Source organism: Trachemys scripta, chromosome 3 (genome assembly GCF_013100865.1).
Source record: "Trachemys scripta elegans isolate TJP31775 chromosome 3, CAS_Tse_1.0, whole genome shotgun sequence".
Lineage (NCBI taxonomy): Eukaryota > Metazoa > Chordata > Testudines > Emydidae > Trachemys > Trachemys scripta.
In genome coordinates, this window is record NC_048300.1 from 174,119,554 (window position 1) to 174,142,390 (window position 22,837).

A 22,837-nucleotide genomic window follows, 5' to 3' on the forward strand; every position below is an offset into this window, starting at 1 on the left:
ACCCCTCATTGTAGTATCTGAGCACCTTCTATGTAAAATCAATAGTAATAGCAAAGTTCCTCGTGGACACTTCTTTTTCTGGGTTAAAAACTCTGTATTAATGTTTGTAAAGAGCTTTAGGATCCTTGACTGGCAGGCCCTGCAGAGATCCAAAGTAGTAGTATTCTCTGTTCTGTTGAAGTAAGATAACGGACTGTAAGAGAAGCCATTTCTGATCTTTCATAACATTATTAATGGCTCCAGAAAACGAAACTGGTGTCCATGTAGTTCGGTTGCCTTTCTCCTACTCCTAGATCTGGATAAATTGTAATATTTGGAGGTTCAAGACCAATGCTTGCATGTTGGGATTTTTCTTTAAGCTAAAATTGACTCGTTCTTTCTGAAGAACATATAACAGTATCAAGCAGGGAGAATGGTGTAAATGGACTTTGAAGGCCAGTAGAATTGAGTGTTTGTTTTTCTTTCTTTTTTTTTTTTTTCTTTTCCATGCACAATAAGAGAAATCTACATACTGATCAATTCCCTAGCAGTTTTCTGTATTTCAGGACAAATAGAATGTACATTTAGGCTGTAAAGTCTCATAGCTCTATGCCTGGGTGGGGAACCTAGGTCAGGGGGTTTGGGGTGCAGGTTCCAGCCAGGGGACGCTTACCTCAGGTAGCTCCCAGTCGGTGACGCAGTGGGACTAAGGCAGGCTCCGCGCCACCCAGGCAGCGGGTCCAGGGGGCTCTGCTTGGTGCACGCAGGCACCGCCCCCACAGTTCCCATTGGCCGTGTTTCCTGGCCAGTGGGAGCTGCAGAGTCAGCACTGGCAGTGGGGGGCAGTGCACAAAACTTCCCTGATGGCCCCTCTGCCTAGGGGCCATAGGGACATCCCAGCCCCCTCTGGGAGCTGCGCTGAGCCGACCAAATTTAAGTCTGGCAACCCCAGCTGTCCCCCGCAGCAGGGTGAGCCGGCACTTGTGGCTCCAGTCCCAAGAGGTGAGGGGCGGGGGGCCGAGGCTCGGGGTTTCTGGCCCACGGCGCCGAGACTTGTTGCAGGCCGGCTGAAACGAAGCAGCGGGCCAAATCCAGCCCACGGGCTGTAGGTTCCCCACCCCTGCTGTATGAATTTGGAGTGACTACTGAAAAATACTCATAATTTTCACACTAAGGGCCAGATTTTGATCTCTGTTACATTTGTGCAGCCCTGTTGACCCAAGAGATGTCCACAGGATGGCCACAAACAAGATTTGTCCCAAAGACTGTAACTTGGGGGAAAACTCTAGGTACATTATGTATGTCTTATGCTTTTTCTTTCAGGCAAGTGAATGCAGCTGAATTGCTCTGAGGAGATTCAAAATAAGAGGTAAGGGTTGTTGTTGTTTCTCCCTCCCCTCCTCCCCCCCCCCAGATTCTGCCCCATTCAAGGCACCCAATGATATTAAAGAACAGAAAATGTAAGCCTCAAAACTTGGCTTGCGGCAAGTGTTAATCCTCTGCATTGAGCCAAATTTGGGGTCACACTTATGGTCAGGATGCTTTAATTGTTGAACTGAAGGACAAGTCTGGTCTTTACATCAGTGTTAAAAACTTTTATCTTCACACCAGAATGAATTTCCTGAGAATTCAGTAATTAAGTTTTTTATCTTTTTAAGCTAATTTATCTCCAGTGGGGGAAATTTGTACAAATTAGATTGTATTCAGAGCTAATAGTCTATGATGCCCCATGAGGGCAAAGTCCTTCTTTCCATTTCAAAGGACGACTTCCTTGAGAACATAACTAACCTATTTAAATAGAATAGAATGGAATTTTAAAGTTTGGAATAACTCACTTTGCCTCTGATTAATGTGACTTATGTCTTCATAGCATACTCATGTATGCCATGTGTCTCTATGTAGTTAAAATTAGGTAAACAAAACATTAAAATACTCAGCAAATGGGAAAAGGTAAGTAAGGTTCCTACAGAAATATTAATGTGACCACATTGTGCACATGCAAGAGCCAGCTCTTAAACTGGTGTGAATCAGTGTAGCTACCAGTTGCGGATCTGGTCAGTAGTAGTCTCTTACTGTTCCTGGATAAATGTGTAGTTATTGCTACTGCATTTCCCCTTTCAATGCTAAATTTTTCCCAATAAGATTAACACAATTATATCATTACACATTAATTGCTCAGGAAGTTTCTTTAGTTTCATTTCCCCAGTGCACAGGATACAAGCTATTAAAGCGATCGTGTGTTCAGATTAAAAGGCCTGGGGCATTCAACCTCAGTTAATTTTCTGGACCACCTCCCCTTCTGTAAAATAAATATCTTTTTTTCATTACAGAAGATCCCAGTGTATTTCACGACTGTCCACACACAGCACAACTGAAATGCAGCCACCTCTTTTGCACAGCATGCTGCACAATATTTTGTGTGCCCATGTTGGAGGGGGTGAATTTCTGCCAAGAACCCCTACTCTTAATGCTATATGCATCCGAAGAAGTGGGTTGTAGCCCACGAAAGCTTATGCTCTAATAAATTTGTTAGTCTCTAAGGTGCCACAAGTACTCCTGTTCTTTTTGAGGATACAGACTAACACGGCTGCTACTCTGAAAACTACTCTTAATAAAGAGCCATTAAATTTGTCCATGCAGAACAGACAGGACATCAATTAAATTCTTTTACAAAGACATCCCCCCACACACATGGTGCATGACACCCTAATTTCTTACATAGGACAAAGGACTGAGACAAGCCTGGTAGGATTTGAATTTGTGGCTTAAGTCTAAGTAGACATCTCCTATGGCTAACACCATAACCTTTATGGATATGTGTGTAGTTTGAAGCAGCAAACCCCTCTTCTCCCAACTCCTCTATGTGGGCACAGTTATATCAATATAGAAGTGCTTATACCAATATAGCTTATTCTGGTTTGGGAACTGTAGTACCAGTATAAAGCACTTTTTATACTGGTATTACTGTGTCCATACTAGGGCTTTTACTGGACTAACTATATCAGCAAAAAGTCACACCCCTCACTGACATAATTACACTGGTACAGCTTTCAATATAGACCAGCCCTTGGGCTCCTAAGTCACTGAGGTGCTTTTGAAAATGTTAATTTTTCCTTTTCTTTATTTAGGATTTTCACAAGCTACAGGATATAGGAAAAACATGGCAGGTGAAATATATTGTAAGCCCCCGAAAGTTTGTGGGGGTCTCAGAGACCTAAGTAGTACCTGAAATTACTTTATTCAATTTGGAAAAAAGTTCAAATTTTGAGTTGGTGGTGCCCTAAAGCAATAGTAACTCACCAAATTGAAGTGTGCAATGTATATGTTGTATAGCCTAAACAGTAATATCTTAAGATGAATGTTTCAATAGGAAAAAAATTATGGTCCCAATTCAGGGAAGTACTTAGTCATGTGCTTATGTGCTTCCCAGATTGCGTGCTATGGCATAGGCCCTGATTGAACAATCTACTTAACCATATGCCTGTCTTTAAGCAAATGAGTAGTCCCACTGGGACTCTTTATGCACTTAAAGTTAGTCATGTGGTTAAAATGTGTGCTGAATTGGGGCCTATGTGAGCAGAACAGCTCAATTAACATTGGTATAGGAACCTTTCCTTCTGTATTTCTCGACTTTAAAGACTTCCATTGTGCAGTGTTAATAGTCATGCATTTGTGCAGCTTTGTATTAGAATTTTACTGATGTGCTCTCTGTGCAAAGTTTGACTAACGAAGTTCTACCTTTGTATTTTTTTCAGAATAAAATAAAATACATCTGCATACTGCTAACTGTAACCTTATAATTTGGTTTGACATACCAGTAAATATCCAGTTAATGAGTACTGAGTTAATAAAATACATTCCAAATGATGCATATGTAATCTTGCAGCTAGAAGTTTTTCAATCCCTACTTTAAACTCTTTTCAATTTCAATTTTTGTGTTGGCGAATAGCTTTCTGAATAAAACTGTCAGTTTTATTCATGTAATTTAATTGGCATTTATGGGGTGAACAATCTGTCATTACATGATGCTGCAGGTGTTCTTACAGGGTTTTCACAAGGTTTAATTGTGTTGTGCAAGAAGCTTAATGATAGCATGATACACCTCCAGAAATAGATTTGTGATGCTCGAAACATGACACACTTAATGTTTTAAAATTGGGCCCTTCTGGTTTAATTTATGAATTGTTTTTAGAATCTGTTTTTCCATGTGACTTGAGGTTTCACAGAGGCACGATATCAGGTATAAACAGGAATGCAATGAGACTCTGTCATGTGCCCTGCCTATATTTACAACCTGTGTATGTAAGGTGTGATGGATTATTCTGGTGTAATAATGTTTGCATGTCATTCATGCGAATGTCTCACAATGCACAGACATTGCAATGGTCGCTAGATATGATGGGGTTGAGGGATGGGGGCGTTAATAGACTAGGAGATGCCTAGGGAACTGATAACCACCAGTGTGGGAAACCAACAGCTGCTGTTGATAGTGTCGATAAGGTGAGTATCAAGCTCTTTTGGGTTTTTTTGGGGGGGGGGGGTGGTTAAGGATTGGTGAGCTGCATAGCTGGTGCAGGAGATCAACCTCGAACAGAGTAGATTGGGTTGGGATCTGAGAGGAGGCAGATCAGTGGCAGCAAGTGAAGATATTGGGAGAATGAGATCAGAGATCAGATATAGTATAGATTGAGGGGCATAGCCACGAAGGGTTTTGAAATCCAGGAGACAGAAATCTCCCAAATTCTATGGATGAGATGTGGGGAAAGCGGTCGTGTGTATTCTTGTTGGTGAGCATATTTGCAGCGTTATTCTGAATAGACTGGAGACTTGGTGAGAGTGATGCTCAGAGGTGGTAGAGGAAGGAATTGCTATAATCTACATGAATGAGTGGCTGAGAGAGGACAGGGGCATGAGGCAGTGGTGTGCATACACTGTTGTGGAGGTGGTATTGGGCAGATCTAATACTGTGAGGTCTGAAGGACAAAACACTGCAAACATCACAGAAAGCAATTTTTTTCTGGCAGGTAAATGGGCTGCTTGGTTTAACCAGTCTTTTCCAGTTCCACAGTGTATGGAGAAAGATCTCCGGTTCAGCACTGAAACCTACAGCCAGAACTAGCAAGTTCTTGGATTCAGAATGATAGAACTAGAAGTCTAAAAGTGGTTGCAGAATCCAGAGCAAGAAAGATTTATCCGGGCAATAAACCGACTTTCCTAAACACTTTAATCAAAAACTGAACTGTCTTTATCTTAAAGGGATGTTAAAGATGCCCCTATATCTTGAAAACTCTACCAAATGGAAGGGTGTATGAGGTATTAGGTTGACTTCTTACCCATGAAATATCACAGGACTGACAGTAATAGTAATGGAAATAAAACCCTTTATCTACAGCCCAGGAAATGGTAGGGTAGAGTGACCAGGTACCCTGGTTGTATTGGAATTATCTCGAATTGCAGTCAGTGCTCCTGAGTTTGGGTTTTTTGGGAAGTTGTGTGGGATTTTTTTTGCACCCCAACACCCAGTTTCATTAAAAACTGGCCATTGCCAATCTAGCTACTCCTGCTGGATAGCTCTTCTTATATTAAGTTGTCTTTTTACCCATCTCCTCCTGGCCTGCAATACAACTTGTTCCTCCTCTCCGCACAGCCCCTATTATTTCTCTGTCTTTGCTCACTCTCCTCCCTCACATCTGTCTTTGTACCTCAACTCCCAGCCACACTGTAACTATATATTCCCCTAGTGTGATGGAATCAGAAAGGAGGAGGCAGCAGAAAAGCAAATAATTTAGACTGTGCTAAAGCATAAAGTGGGGGGAAAGGTGGGACCTGTAGGAAGGGGAGTGCCATTTAACCTACCAAGTAGTCGCATGGCCCTGAGTGTGCCCTGAACCCTAATATGCCTGTTTAGCAGCCCAAACCCTCCTGAGTGTTTCTGAACTCTTATTCCCTACAAACATTGTTCCCTAGCTTGAGGATTAAATCCTGGTCACCCTATGCAGTGCAACTTCTGATTCTTCCTAATTTTCCTCTTCCTTGATTTGGGATTGTGGGGAACTTCTGGAGATGAGAAGGTAATATAGTTCCTTGCCCATTCAGTCCATGACCTCTGAGTCTGCAGTAGTTAACATGGTCCCTTGTTTACTGACAGCTAGATTAATTTGTGCCTGCTTTCTCCCAAAGCCCTAAAAGGTGGTGGACCCAGAGCACCTCTTTTAATGCTACCCACTCATTCCCTGTCATGAACAGTTTTTTTCACCTTTACTTTACTCTGTGGTAATGCTAGAACAAAGATAATTATCTCCTCTTCTTGCCAGATTTCCTCCCCTATTTTGGGCTTCCCATTGTGATACACAGTTGGCAAACTCCATTCTTCAGTAGTTGCACTTTGTGGTGTCTCTTTCCCTTTGATTTCTCTTAGCTCAGACCCCAGTTCAAGTCAGCCAGATGACTGGCTTAGGTGTATAAGGCTATGTCTACACTACAGCTTATGTCTGCAGAATTTATGTTGCTTAGGGGTGAGAATAAACCATCCCCCGAGCGACATAAATTACACCGACATAAGGACCATGTGGACAGTGCTGTCAGTGGGAGAGCTGCTCCCGCTGACATTGCATCTGCCGCTCATAGAGATGGTTTTATTATGCCTATGGGAGACCGGTGCAACTGCGTCACTGCAGTGCTGTACGTGTAGACATGCCCTAAGGCACCGCCGCCTCCTCCATGTGGCAATGCAGCTTGTGCTACATTTTGCCTTTCAGCTGATAAAAAGATAAAGAATATACCACAAATTTTTGTAAAAGAGAATTCCATTGACTTTCAATTTTGGCATTTATCTCTCGCCGCCTTTTGGTAGTAACTACAAGAGCTGGATGTCCAACATGGATAAATTAAGTACTGAAAGCCTAACATAAACAAGTGGATCACACTACCATTGAAGTGAAGAATATTGCGTAAGAGAGTAATGTGTATAGATAAACCTTAACTATAACAGACCTGGCCATCTGCTATATTACAAAGTAATTAGGCCAATTTAATCTTGGGACCATTCCTGTCTTATATTACTAAATGAAGAATGTATTTTTACTCATATTTCTGCTCTTCTTCCTGTACCCAGCTTCTTTCCTTCCCTTCATTCTTCTTGCTCTTTTTTGTCTTTCTCATTTCTTCATGTTCATTGTATAATTCAGTTTTGCTAATATTTTCACTATTGAAGTTCTTCTGTATTGTACTTATTTATCACATTTTTGCATGTTTCCTTGAATAATTCAAGAATTATTTTTTTAATTAGGATGGATGTGCAACACCTCAGGTATGCTTCATATTTTTCACTTTAATGAAGGGACTTGCAGTATCAACTCCTGGAAACTTCTTGATCTTTCCAATGCTGAAAAAGCTCTAAAAATTTAGTTTTATTCAGTGAGTGTTTAAAAGATAACAGCACTAATTCAGAGACAACCTTGCTTGAAATGTAAATATATCAGTAGTATTGCTGAAAAATTAATTATGGACTAATATTTCAGAAGTGAAAGGAGATACTGAGCTTGGCATTCTCTAACAGCAGTGCTTTTCTTCTCCACATTCTGAACCTACTACACACACCTTCCTTCCAAATTTTGCATGAATGTTGGTATAGTACAAGAAACAAAAAAAGAATTGTATCCTACTGCAAGTATCTCATGTTGATTCACTGCTATACAAATGTTCATCCTTTAATAGTGTGGGATTACAAAGCATTATCATCCTCAGATTGACTCAGGTAGTGCTATTTTTATTTAATCTGTATTAAGGTATCATTGTGCATCTTTGGTCTTGCAGCATAGAGGTAATACGATTTACTATTTTTATAAAAATCAGTATGGCTGTATAAATCCTGTCAGTACCAAGAACTGAAAAGATTAGTCATGAGCTCACTCTTTTTCCTTCAGTAGTGAGTAGCTAAACTTTTTTTTGTTTTCCATAACAACCTAAACCGTATTGGCCAGTTTTGGAACAAAATAGTCATACTTGGCTTGTGGTACAGCATTTTCTCATCACTATGTATGATGGTGCATGGAAACACAGGACGCAATCTTGCAACACTTAAATGCTCACAGATAACCTCATTGATTTTAATGGGGCTACTTGTGTGAGTAAAGATTGCTTACATGAAGTAAGGTGGTAGCATCAGGTCCCATACTCAAAATCGTATTACCCTTGTAGAGATGATCAGCTAAAACTGATCAACTGCAACAGTTTCTGTTTGGGGTTTTTTCCTTTTAAACATGTGGATGTGTAGAGAAGGAAGGACTGTAATGGAATGAGACACATTCAGACTATATTAATACATGGCCGTATTATCCAGTTATCTGGGCAACCACACCCACGAAAGCTTATGCCCAAATAAATCTGTTAGTCTTTAAGGGGCCACCGGACTCCTTGTTGTTTTTGTGGATACAGACTAACATGGCTACTCCCTGATATTTAACTCCTAGAACTGTATCTAGTAGAGGTTTTATGCATCTGTATGTTTATGGAGTTACCTGACTAATTCAGACAAACAAGTCTTGACTCTGATTAGTCAAAATATAAAATGAGGTGCATGTTTAAGGAGCAGATCAAATCACAGTGAAGTCCTTGGAGTCTTTCCTTTGACTACAGTGGGTTTGGATCAGGTTCTAAATTTCTTGATGATAACCTCCATCATGTTCATCACTGTTATCACTATATAATAGCTTGTATCCTGAGAAAAAGAAATGCATGCCCATGCCCGGTAGCTGAGGTCAATCCTGCTTGGGGAAATACAGTAAGAGCTGTCTACAAATAGTATGTCAGATTGACTTTGATGGCCTGACAATATTCCTATGGGCAGAACTGACCGCTGACTTCCATAATTTCTTGACGTGGCTGACCTGTCACATGAAACAATATAGAACTTTCAGATTTCAAAAGAAAACAATTGTTGTCATTAATGCAAAGGAAAGGAAACTAAAGAAACCTGGACAGAGGTTATGTATGAACTGTGGCTGAGTTTTTTAGATTTAGGCAATTTAAAGCTAGTTACCAAAAATAAATAAATTAAATCCCCCCCCCCCCCTTTATTTGTGTGTTTAAAAAAAAAAAAAAAAAAGTTGCTTATTTTGAAAATGGGCTCAGTAAAGTCAACAGGAGCTGCTGGAATAGAACCTTAACATAAGAATAGCAGTACCAGCAGTGGCCTGTCTGGTCCAATATCCCGTCTTCCGAGATTAGCCAATGCCAGATGCATCAGAGGGACCACACTTTGGAAAATCAGGCCACATTTGTTTGAAAGATTTGACTGAACAATTTCCTTGAAAGCCATTAACATTAGAGCTGGTGGAAAATTTTCCATCTGTGAAAACAGATTCATCTAAATTGAAATGCTCTGCAGTTTCCTGCCAGCTTGTCATTTGGTAGCATGCTGGGGAGTCAAGAGTCTGGAAGCCCAGGCTCCCAGTTTCCTAGGTTCCTCTAAAGCTCGCTTGATGTAGAGCAGGGCTTCCGAGCTCTTGCAGCTCTTCAGTAGCTTGGTTTCCTACGGCTTCCAGGGTCTGCAGCTCTGGATGCAGCCTGCCATGCGGGCGGCCCCTGAATTGAGGACCCCAGGGCTTTCAGGGTTTGTGACTTCAGGGCAGCCTGCCAGGTGGACTGCCCTGGAATCGTGGACTCCCAGGGCTTTCCCATTTTGGAGAATTCCAAAATTTGAAGTGTTTGAAATAAGAATGAAATCAAATTTTGAAATATTAAAATCCTCCATGAAATAGAATTCCCTTTCTTCACTCAACTCTCATCAGAACTGCTGGCCAAAATTTCTAACCTTGCATGCCTGAATTTAGGCACCTAAAATGTATATTTAGGCACCTAACTCTCAATATACAAGTTGGAAAATTTTGTTCACTAGGTTTAATGGCTTTAAGCGAACATGATTCGGTCAAATTTGGCCCACAATTTGTTGTTTGTAAATGCAAGAATTTACAAAGCCTCATGCCATTCAAAATGTTTACCTTTTATTACTACTTTTTGTCTTCTGTTCTTAATAATCTAAAGTGGGAGTAGAAACATCAGAATGGAATCTTTTCAGCTCTCTCTTTAATAACCAGGAACTCTAAATGACAGTATCCATCTGGATAAGCTTTGCATTTAGTTTGATTTCATAGCACAAATTCCACTTTAGGCAGTTTAAATTATTATAGTCATAGGGGTTGAAGCACTCCAGAGCCAGAGGTCAGTCTGTGAAATAGAATGGTTCCATTATACAGCGTTTCTTGATAATAAAATCAATAGATTATGAAGATGCAGTAATGTTACTTTCCATAGTAGTGTTGCAAACAGCTTCCTTTATAAAGCCCTATTTTAATCCCACTCCCTAATAACGACAAATTGTTTAGCTAGGTGAAGGAATCACTGGATGAAATCTATGGCTTTTGTTATGCAGGAGGTCAAACTAGAAGATTATAAATTGTCCCTTTTTGTTTTTAAAATCTATGAATAACTGAGTTGGAAAGCTTGTTGGATCTGAAAGTTGCCAGACTTGGACTGAAGGCAAAAGGAAATATATCTGCAAGGTTTGAAGAAAAATTATCAGTGTTTTTGAAGTACAGATTGAAAAATATAATTACCCCAATCTGAAACATTGACCCTTATCTAATAAATCTGTGTCACCCTATAGAAAAGTAAGTCTTGTTTCTACTCCTTTCATACATAGAACTTCAGAGTTACTAATATCAGAGTTACAAACTGACTGGTCAATCACAACCTCATTTAGAACTGGAAGTATGCAATCAGGCAGCAGTGGAGACCCAAAAAAAAAAAAAAAAAAAAAAAAACAGTACAGTACTGTGGTAAACATAAACTACTAAAAAAATTAAGGGAATGTTTTAAAAAAAAAAAAAAAAATTTTTTTTTTTTTTTTTGACAAGGTAAGGAAACTGTTTCTGAGCTTTTTAAAAAAAAAATAAAGAAAAAGCAGCATTTTTTTCTGCATAGTAAAGTTTTAAAGCTGTATTACGTCAATGTTCAGTTATAAACTTTTGAAAGAACAACCATAACGTTTTGTTCAGAGTTATGAACAGCCTCCATTCCCGAGGTGTTTGTAACTGAGGTTTTACTGTACTTTCTATAATGTTAAATTGCCTTAAACTCATGCACTGATTGTATTTGAAGAAAATAGAGGCTTAATTACAAAGTTAACCATTTTTGTTGATGAGTTATAGGTTTTTCCAGCATCCTATGGAAGAACTGGACTCCAGTTGCTTCATCTCTTCGACTTTAGCCATTGGCTTGCATTTTCTGTACTACCCTTCCCCTCCCCTGAAAACTAAGATTCTTGTTTACATTCATAGCTGTGTTCAAAGGTCCACTCTCTTTTTAACAAGAGGCTCATGTGAGCTCCTGAAGACTTGCTCCAGCTAGTCAGTGGTCATTCAAGGTTGCTGTGCTTTGACAAAACACACATTTCTTTACACTGGATAAGAAAGTGTGCAGTTTGTTCCAGTGGAAACCTTAGTCCTTTCTAGTCTTTTCCTTTCTTGCTCATAGTTACTTGAGTTTTGTAAATGATGTGATCGAGAAATATGTTCTTGTCACTTAGCATCTTAAGGCCTGGTCTGTATTTGAAAGTTGTACCACTAGAACTATTGGGGATATGGGTATGATTGATTATTTTATTTACTTATTTTATTGAAATAGTTCTATCAATCAGTACAAGCTGTAGGGTTGATTAATTATACTGATATAAAGGTGCTTTACACCAGTACAGTTGTTTCCCTTTCTGTGAAGGAATAGCTATACTGGTATAAGTACCTTTATACCTATATAACTGCATGCTGCGGCAGAGATGTAGTGTTTCAGCTATACCAGTATAATTAAAGTGCAGGGCTGAAAGTAACTTAATGGATTTACCAGTGCACAGGGTGACCGGGTCCCTGGGCAAGGTGGGGGGGCCGGCTCTGGGTCCCCAGAAGAGGCGGGGCCTTGGGCAGAAGGGGCGGGGCTGGGGGAAGACTCCCCCAGCCAGCCCTTCAGCGCTGCCTGGCCCGCGCTGCCTGGGGCTCCAGCAGTGAGTTAAATGGCCTGGGGCTCTGGCTGCGGGCACGCTGGCGGCAGCGGTGGCCGGGAGCCCCAGGGCCCTTAAATCGCTGCCAGAACACCAGGGTAGCGGCGGCCAGGAGCCCCAGGACTACGGCGGCAATTTAAAGGGTCAGGAGCTCCAGCTGCTAGGCCCTTTTACATTGCCGGGCCCCGGGGCAGCTGTGCCTCTTGCCCCCCACATCAGCAGCCCTTCTGGTATGGTCAGCTGTGTACTGGCTCTTAGCAGTGGACCGGCTTACCTTCACCTCTGTTAAAGTGGTGCAACTTTCTAATATAAACAAGGCCTTAATTGGGTCTTGAAAATTGTTTTGTTTTGTGGAATATTTAAAACCAGTCTGCCCCCTCCTACTTATGGGCAAAACAGGGAAACCTTACAAAGGAAAAACAAAATCCTCTAATTGTGGATATCCCAGTCCCCTTTCTTATGCCTTGCGTTACCTAGGATGAAGCAGTAGCACTGGAAAGTTAAGAACATAAGAATGGCCATACTGGGTCAGACCGAATGGCCATACTGGGTCAGACCAAAGGTCCATCCAGCCCAGTATTCTGTCTACCGACAGTGACCAATGCCAGGTGTTCCAGAGGGAGTGAACCTAACAGATAATGATCAAGTGATCTCTCTCCTGCTGTCCATCGCCACCCTCTGACAAACAGAGGCTAGGGACACCATTCCTTACCCATCCTGGCTAATAGCCATTAATGGACTTAACCTCCATGAATTTATCTAGTTCTCTTTTAAACCCTGTTATGGTCCTAGCCTTCACAACCTCCTCAGGCAAGGAGTTTCACAGGTTGACTGTGTGCTGTGTGAAGAAGAACTTCCTTTTATTTGTTTTAAACCTGCTGCCCATTAATTTCATTTGGTGGCCCCTAGTTTATATTATGGGAACAAGTAAATAACTTTTCCTTATTCACTTTCTCCATACCACTCATGATTTTATATACCTCTATCATATCCCCCCTTAGCCTCTTCTTTTCCAAGCTGAAAAGTCCCAGCCTCTTTAATCTCTCCTCATATGGGACCCGTTCCAAACCCCTAATCATTTTAGCTGCCTTTCTCTGAACCTTTTCTAATGCCAGTGTATCTTTTTTGAGATGAGGAAACCACATCTGTACACAGTATTCAAGATGTGGGTGTTCCATAGATTTATATAAGGGCAAGAGGATTAGAATAAGGACCCTATGCAGAGTTCCTACTTTGTTGGAACAAGACACAACACTTGTCCCCACCATGATTAAAACATGAACTGTAGTGTACATGTTCCCAGCCCCTGTTAATGGCCTGGCTTGATATGGACAGGCTCTTGAATGACCAGGTGCAATACAGGGATTATTATGCATGCTTTGCTTATGCAGAAGATAGACAGGTGCAGCAATTAAATGTCTGAATAAAGCCTAAGATTTACCCTAAAGACAAGCTGAAATCTGAGAGAAGTGGGTTAATGACGAAAATGCTAGCAGGCCCTTGAGTATAATGATGCTGCTGGAGGCTTCCATAAAATCAGGCTTAGTGATGACAGTTATGATACATGGTATTGGGAGAATGAGAAACTGCAGTCATTAAACAGAAATGGGCCTTTAAACTAATGGCAGCTACCTAAACAGTTTTACAATAAAATAATTTCCATAGGCTATTATTTTTCAAATTATACAGGGGCCTCTTAGCTTTTTACAAATTGGAAAATACTCTGTGATTCTGTTGCAGTGCTTTTTACATTCCTTCTAAAGGTCAAACTACCAATCTCTCTATAGGTTTTAAGGCAGTGTTTTTAGTGAGACAAGAATGAACAGCAACGTTTCCAAATTAGTTCACTGATTATAATCCCACTTTCTTGAAATGATACCAATACCAAATATTCATGCCTGTACCAAAGTGGATTTCTAACCTGGAACATAATAACTTATTTTCTTCTTCCATCCCTACTATCCAATATATTGATAGAGTGCTTCAGTGCAGTGGGCTAAGGATTTTTTACCGCTCTGCCCCACAGAAGATGATCCTGAAGTTTGTTAAAAACTGCTTCATGTTTTTCCCCTTGAATGTCATAATTTCACTTCCATCCTGCAGCCTGGGAACACAGAGTCCACAATGCAACATCTGACCTGCCTCTTCTCCCATCTGGAGCCATCCTCCTGGGTGGTCAGATGTGTATGTCTCTTCTTCTCTAGTGCCAAAGACCTTTCCCAGGGGCACAGCCAATCATTGGGAAATGCCTCAGCCAATTAGTTAAAAGGGCATTTCAAGACAGTCAGCCAAATAGGTAATCCAGGGGATTTCTTGGTATCAAGCTGCAGGGTACCTACTCTATTTACATATTCCCACCAAGTTGTGGCATCAACTGTGCTGAGTGATGCTCTGTGAAAAGATTTGTAACGTGTCCCATCAGAATTGACAATGCACTGAGAGTTGCCTTGTGTCAGGTACTCTAGCAGGAATAGTAGTGACAATTGTATTTAAGGGTGCAGAAGTCTTCATTCTAACAATCTTTTTGTCAGCTGGTCACAGCTTTCACCTCTTTTGCTGACTTTTTCAGGCTCTTGCTGAAAGGGGTGTTTTGGGGGTGTGCTTGCTTTTTATGGTATTTGTTTGCTTTAGGCATTTTTGATTACGAGGAGAATGGGGGAAGGAACAAAATACTCTTATTTTTTGAGGGGGGAGGAAATTATATTGGAGCTCTACAGTTTGAAATACTTTGCATGTAGAGTGCTGAAATACATCATGGAAGTAGTCATGTCTATCTTGGGTTTTTATGTATATATCACTAGAGAATCTGAGCGCCTCACAGTTATTGTCACAACACTCCTATGAGACAGGGAGTGCAGTTATCCCCATTTTACAGATGAGACGCTGAAAAGCTAAAGGTACATCCCTGCTGGAGTTGAGAGATGTAACTCCCAGCTTGAGCAGATGTTCACACGCTAGCTCCACTTGAGCTAGTGCTCTAAAAATAGCAGTGTGGTACTGGCAGCTCAGGTTAGATCCCTATATATGTTTGTAGGATCTTGGATGGGATTATACTAGGGCAGCTAGTCTAAGCTGCTGCCCATGCCCCTGCAGCCATACTGCTGTTGTTAGCACACTAATGCAAATCCAGCTAGTGCATGGACATCTACCTAAGCTGAGAATTGCACCTCTCAGCTTCTGTAGACATATCCTACAAGAGGTCACATAGGAAGTGTGTGACAGACTAGGGAACTGAATCTGAGTGTCCCAAGTCCTGAATTAGCACCCTAACCATTGGACCATCTTTCTTCAAGGAGAAGGGCATGTGAGTGCTCCAGGAAAACCTGCCTTTGGCTTGACTTAATTGTGAGCCTTATAAACATACACTTTGCACATATGCAGGGAAGTTGGTATAAGTATTGGCAACATTCCAAAGGCAGGCTGTACTATGTGTACCTCCTAATCTTAACTGGTTATCGAAAACTTCCGAAGCATTGCCTCATTTGTTATTCCACTTCTAAGCTTCCCTGGAGAAGGTGCTCTCATATGGACTTCCTGAGGTGGGATATGGCATTCTGGTGGTGTCTTAATACATTATTATTGTAGCATGAGATGGGGGTAGGGGAAGCTTGTTGTGTTAGGCACTGACTGTACACATAGTGAGAGCTTACAATCTAAATAGACAAGTCAGACAATGGGTAGGAGAAGGAGAGTATTTTTAGCCCAATTTAACTGATGGGGAATAGGGGAGAGAGAGTGTGTGACTAGCCAAAGATCGCACAGCAAGTCTGACAGAGCTGGAAATTGAATCCATATTTCTTATATATCCTGGTACGATGCTTTAATCACAGACCATGATTTCTCTAGCCAAATAGCTCCAGATTTTATTTTTATTTTTTTTAAATCCCTAGGAAATTTATATAATCACCACTGAAAGCACATGAAGGTTGTACCATGAAGCCCTCATGCAAATGTCAAAGCCTGATGCATTAGTGCCCCATATTCATCTGAAGCCCTGGTTATCTGAAGGCTTTAGTTGTTCCCTGAGATCTTTGGATTATGAGGGTAGTCATGTATTACACTACAGTTCTTTCAGATACCTTTGGCTCACCATTCACTTCCTTACCCTGTTTCTACCAAGAACAGGCCTCTTACAGATAGTCCTCTATTGGAAAAAAAGCCTCCAGAGAGTGGTCATGTAACAATGATGTGGCTTAAGTAATATTTTCCCATTATTGTGGAGTGGTATTTGGGCCTGAAGATGAGAATAGGAAGAAGGGTCAAGTTAAATATAACCTGAATGTTTGAACAGATGGTTGACTTTTGTTACACTGAGAATAGTTTAGTTTAATTTTAGAATTTTGCAGGAGGTTTTAAACTTTTGGTTTCTTGTACTTCACAATCTGACTGTAAATATGCTGTAGAATTTACTATTTTACCACAGAACTTCATGGAATCCTCAGTTAGCTTCACTGGTGCTTTGCACATTCTGCCTAAAATGTCTCCTGTCTTTTGAGATCTTGAAGGAGCCCCTTTGGTTTCCAGAGGGTCTGTTTTTCTAGGTGCTAAATAGCTGAAAGCTGAGTAAAGAGGAGGCGGTGAGGGATTTTTTTGGTCACATACGGAAGAGAATTTGTTTCTAATGCACACACTCAGCATTTATTGATTCCTTCAAGTGGCTAGGCTTAAACCTAAAATCAGTTTTTGTTAATTATTTGTAATGCTCTTTTAGTCCGTGGAGCTGCAGAAATGAAATATAACTGGCCCACAGTCAAAATGAAGAGCCTTTTATCAAAGCCACACCGAGACAGGCCATCTCCAGGGCTTACATTTTTTTCTGTTTATCTTCTGTAAATAAAAACTTGGTGCTTTGAGAATATCGGTCTCTCTTCTCAATGCTAGTGATTTCTTTTAACTGTTCTTATCTCCTCACTCAAACAGCATTGCCCGTCTCATACAAATATATTTGGTAATTCAGTTAAGATCCTCCCTCAACATTATTGCTCACTATGCTACACTAATTTGTTTATACAGCAGTACCAGTGCAAGATCAGTTTGGAGAACCATTCAGAATACTGCTCCTTTCTGCCTTGTTCCAATTATCGCTCCTCCCTCTCCATTCAGTTTCTCCAGCACCACCTTTCCACCTGCCAATTCTTGTAGGTCCACAGGATCTATTGTTGTGATGCCAGGTAGAAGGTTTAGATTACCTAATGTAAAAATCTGGAGGCAAGAAAATGCATGGGATCCTGGTAGAAAGTAAAGAGTCTCACTCACATGTTCTAGGGCAGTGGTTCTCAATCCTGGGGGCCACTTGCTGCCCAATCACGCAGTTCTGGCCCATGTAACATCGTAGCGTATATATTGTGTGGAGGTTGCCCACATAACACATTGAGAGCTACATATGCAGCCCACAGTGGTAAATAGGTTGAGAACCACTGCTCTAAGGAGACCAGCCAGCCCCCGAGATACTATTTTAAAAGCCTCTTGTTCCCACCCCTGTAGGCAGGTGTAGCAGTTGTCAATATTAGTGCTAACACCATCAATATTTTCCCTTTGAAGAAGGCAATCTAGTACTTAAAGCTGGAGGTGCTTGAAACGCATCTTCAAGTTTGCCTGTTTATCCAAAGAGTTCATGTTTTCTACATTCTTGGCATATTAGAGGCAGATTGAAGAGGGTGAAATGAGGATTAGCTTTGCAGGGCTTCTTTGTATCTGTAGCAGACTGTTAACTTCCCGTGAGGAAAAGTGACCCAAGTCCTTCAGCAACAGGAAGGAGGGAGAACCGAAGAATAAGGATCATGGACTTAAAAAAAGCAGATTTTAACAGACTCTGAGAAATGGTAGGTAAGGTCCCTGAGAAGAAAATCTAAGGGGGAAAAAAGAGTTCAGCAGAGCTGGCACTTTCTCAAGGAGATAGTGTTAAAAGGCACAATTGCAAACTACCCCGATGTGAAGGAAGAATAATAGAGCCATATTGGCCTCTTATCAGGTGCTCTTTAATGACCTAAAAATCAAAAGAGAATCCTGCAGAAACTGGAAAATGGACCAAATGCTAAGAAGGAATACAAAAGCACAAGCCTGTAGGGATAAAATAAGACCGGCTAAGATACATAATGAGTTATACCTAGCAAGGGACATAAAAGGGAATAAGAAGAGGTTCTATAAATACATTAGGAGCAAAACAAAGACAAAGGAAAGCATAGGTCCTCTACTTGGCAGGGAAAGAGCACTAATAACTGATGACATCAAGAAGGCTAAGGTGTGTGATGCCTATTTTTCTTCAGTCTTCACTTGAAAAAAAGGTTAATGGTGACCAGATACTCAACACAATTAATATTAACAACAAGGGGAAAGGAACACAAGCCAAAATAGGGAAAGACAGGGTTAAAGAAAATGTATATAAGTTAGATGTATTTCAGTTGGTAGGGCCTGTTGAAATTAATCCAAGGGTATTTAAGGAATTAGCTGAAGGAATCTTAAAACCTTTAGCAATTATCAAGGAGAATGGGTGAGGTCCCAGAGTAATGGAGAAGGGAAAACATAGTACCCATCTTTAAACAGGGGAACAAAGAGGACCTGGAGAATTATAGACCAGTCAGACTAACCTCGATACCTGGAAGTAGACTGGAATAAATTATTAAGCAATCAGTTTGTAAGCACCTAGAGCATAATAGGGTTATAAGGAATAGCCAGGATGGATTTGTCAAGAGCAAATCATATCGCAGCAACCTAATCTCCTTTTTTGACGGGGTTACTGGCGTAATGGAGGAAAACAGTAGAAATGACGCATCTTTATTTTAGTAAGGCTTTTGACACAATCTCACATGACATTCTTATTGGTAAACGAGGGAAATGCAGTCTAGATGAATTTATAAGATGGGTACACCTGGTTGAAAGACCATACTCAGAATAGTTATCAAGGTTTGCTTTCAAACTGGAAGGTCATATCTAGTATTATTTTCAGGGGTCAGTCTTCGGTCTGGTACTCGTCAATATTTTCATTAATGACTTGGATAATGGAGTGGAGAGTACACTTATAAAATTTGCAGATGACACCAAGCTAGGAGGATTGCAAGCACTTTGGAGGATATGATTAGAACTCAAAATGGCCTTGACAAAATGGAGAATTGGTCTTAATTCAACAAGATTAAATTCAATAAAGAATTGAATTTATTTTTCCTTCCTAAGTGCAGAGTACTTAGGAAGGAAAAATAAAATCCTCAGCTACACAGTGGGGAAATAGCAAGGTGGTTATAGTGGATTGCAAATTGAATGAGTCAACAATGTGATGTGGTTACAAAAAAGGCTAGTATTCTGCGGTGTATTAAGAGGAGTGTCATATACAAGTACAAGTGCCACACTTTAGGAAAGATGTGAACAACTTGGAGAAAGTCCAGAGAACAACAAAAATTATATAAAAAAAAAAAAAGTTAGAAAACCTGTTCAATGAGGAAAAGTTTAAAAACTGGGTATGATTAGTCTTGGGGGGGAAAAAAAAGACTGAGTGGGACCCGATAAGTCTTTAAATATGTAAAGTGCTGTTACAAAGCAGATGGTATTTGTTCTCCATGTCCATTTATGGTAGGACAAGAAGTAATGGGCTCGATCTGCCACAAGTGAGATAGAGATTAGGAAAACATTCTAACTATAAAGGTAGTTAAGATCTGGAATAGGGCTCCACAGGAGGTTGTGGAATCCCCCTCGCTGGACGTTTTTAAGAACAGGTTGGACAAACCTGTCAGGGATGGTGTAGGTTTATTTGGTTCTGCCTCAGGGCAGGGGGCTGATGACTTCTTGAGTTCCCTTCCAGCCCTACATTTCTGTGATTCTATAAGTTTATTCTGTAAATTGAGCTGCTGAGCTAACAGTGGAAACTTCTCAGTAAACTACTTCTAGCATGATTGGTCCATCAGAAGGCTGTGGGGACTTACACTTTTTTCTGTAAAAATGGTTTCTGTTAGGCTTAGTGTTTGACCTGAAGTGAACCTGGCTTTTGTGTTTACCTTTTACTGGGACTTTTCTTTCCCATGATCAGTGAATCACTCGTTCATTTTGAACCTTCCAGGGAAACTGTTCACTCACTTTTAATGTCCAAGTAGAGGAAAGAAAAGTGCCTCAGCGACATCTGTGTTATTGCAGTTTATTTGTAAAAATGCAGGCGCTACCAGAAGAAGTGGTCAGAGGCAAAGCTAAAATGGTTTTACATATAATCATTACAATATAAAACAGCATCAGTGAACTTAACAGCGGTCATTGATTTTTAGAGTGTAATAGTGTTTCCTGATTCATCCAAATAAGAGAGAGGGGAACAGTAAGAGAGTTGTATAAGAAAATGCTACAACAAAAAGGATGAACAGTTATGTATAATCTATAAGGTGGATTCCCTATACTGTCGTGCTTTCCCTTTTTTGCCCTGAAGCTTTCTCATTAGAAGATGAGGCTGCTTCTGTAAATACTGTCTCTTCCTTTTCGCTTGGAGAGAGATCTCTGATTTACAGTCTCAGAATTGTTGCCTTGGTGATCAATAAACCTTAATCTACGTGAGATTTTTCTCATTGAAGTTCTTTCTTAGTGGAGGTGTGATGGAGTAGACTAAATGTAACTGAATCGGGAAGAGTTAAGTTTGGTTTGACTGACTTTGTCTATGCTCTTTGCAGAATTTTGCAATAATGACTCATCCCAAAACAATTATTTCTGTCAGTAGGTGGGCATTTGTGTTTTGATTAACCTTCTGAAAAAGCTAGTAAAAATATAGCCACATGAACAATGCCAGTGTTATTGTTCTTTGAGCCTACTGCCCGTTATAATACTGCTTACATCATCTGCTCAAAGATAAGACATTTGACAAAAAAGATACTTGGAATTGTTGTAGTCGCTTCTTCTGCCAACCTAATTCTGTTCTTCACTGCTATGATTTTGTGTAGCACAGTAAAGTATTGACCTATAATGAAAGTGGAGGTGCCTGGTTACCTACCTACATGTACATTCCTTTAAATTACCAGCTTATTTTTTTTTAACTCTGCTTTAGAATTAGTCTTAGACTTCTGTTCTACAGTCTGTCCTGATTCAGAAAAGCATTCAAGGTTTTGTTTAGTTTTAGCTGCATGTTTAAGTCCTGTTGACTTTGTTTATGCTCTGATGAATAGGGATGCTTAAATGCTTTTGTTGAGTTGGGGCCATCAAGCTCTCATTGCTAAGTGATGGTAGGATGGAAGAAGAGACCATACATAACTTGGGGAATTATTGATCAATGATTTTTCTGCTCTTTGGAATAACGTATAAAAAGAATATATCTATTTTGGCCCTGATTTTTCAGAAATAGCTTCCAGTTTTGAATTCATGCTCTTGAAGGAGAATTTTCCAGACTTCATCAACCAGCTGTCTGATATTCAGACATAACTAGGTAGATGACTAAACTATAAAATGCAACTACTTGTGTGCTCAAAACTTGAGGCAGAATTGAAGGTCCTAATTTTTTAGAAGGCCCTGAACTTAATTTTTATTTTTTGTAAGCTTGTATATTCAGCATTTTGCAGAAATGGGTGCAATATCATGTACAAAATGATACCTATGCGGTTGACTCAGAAAAACACTCTTGTCTGTGTTGTTGATGGAATGGAAACTTTTATAGGCTGATGCATCATAGTTCCTAGTAGTTGTCTACCTATGTCTCTGTGCATAGATGTCTTCAAAATATTGCTTTGCAAGTTAGAGGTTAAGCCTATGAGTAGCGATGCTACCTTAGACTATGGTCCTGAACCTGTAAATGCTTAGCACAGAGGTGGCCGACCTGTGGCTCTGGAGCCATATTCAGCTTTTCAGAAGTTCATATGCGGGTCCTTGTATAGGCACCGACTCCGGGGCTGGAGCTACAAGCCCCAACTTTCCAATGTGCTGGGGAGTGCTCACTGCTCAACTCCTGATTCTGCCACAGGCCCTGTCTCCACTCCATCCCTTCCCGCCCCCTTCCCTGAGCCTGCCATGTCCTCGCTCCTCCCACTCCCCCCTAGAGCCTCCTGCACACCACAAAACAGCTGATGGGGAGGGAGAGGGAGGCACTGATTGGTGGGGCTGCCGGTGGGTGGGAGGCACTGGGAGCGGGGATGGGGAGCTAATGGAGTGGGGCTGCTGATGTATTACTGTGTAGGGTTACCATTCGTCCGGATTTACCCAGACATGTCCTCCTTTTTGTGTTAAAAATAGCGTCTGGGGGGGGAATTTGTAAATCACTAAAAATGTCCGGGATTTCCCCCCCATGCAGAGCGAGCCGCGGCTGGGAGGGCTGCAGGAAAGTCAGCCGCTCGCATGGGGCTCTGGCAGCCAGAGCCCTTCCCCCGCAGCTTGCCGGGCTGGACTCCGGAGCAGCTGTAGAGCTCCTCCTCCCCCCCGCATTCTGAACCGGCCGGCCTGCCGGGCTGTTTGCATCGGGCCTCGGCAGCTCTTCCTCCCCTGCTGTCCAGCGCCCTGCTCCGGCAGCACTGTGCAGGGGCAGGGACCGGGTTGTGTGTTGCACTGGGGAGCGCAGCCACGTGTCCGGCTCCGCGCAGAGCCCAACACCATGTTCTGAGCGGCGGGGTAAGGGGGCCAGGGGGCAGGAGAAGGGGCAGGAGAAGGGGCAGGGAGATTTTGGAGGGGGCAGTCAAGAGACGGGGGGGGGAAGGGAGTTCGGGGGGGGCTTTTTTGGGGGGCAGGAGAAGGGGCAGGGAGATTTTGGAGGGGGCAGTCAAGAGAGGGGGGGGTCAGGAGGTCGGGGGGGGGGCTTTCTGGGGGTGGGGGGGGAAGGTTTTGGGCAGTCAGGGTACAGGTAGGGGGTAGGGTCCTGGG

At 41.4% G+C, this 22,837-nt stretch overlaps 1 protein-coding gene across 3 annotated transcripts in view; it reads left to right on the top strand.

The window, feature by feature from the left end:
- Nucleotides 1-22,837, top strand: part of HPCAL1 (hippocalcin like 1) — a 127,859-nt gene that overhangs the window by 27,134 nt on the left and 77,888 nt on the right. For 2 of the 3 annotated variants that reach the window (XM_034766501.1, XM_034766502.1), the window contains exon 2: nt 1,303-1,348. The exons of the other annotated variant lie outside the window; for it this stretch is intronic. The gene's annotated coding sequence lies outside the window, so the exon portion shown is untranslated. The remainder of the gene's footprint in view (nt 1-1,302; nt 1,349-22,837) is intronic. 3 annotated transcript variants of the gene reach the window in all.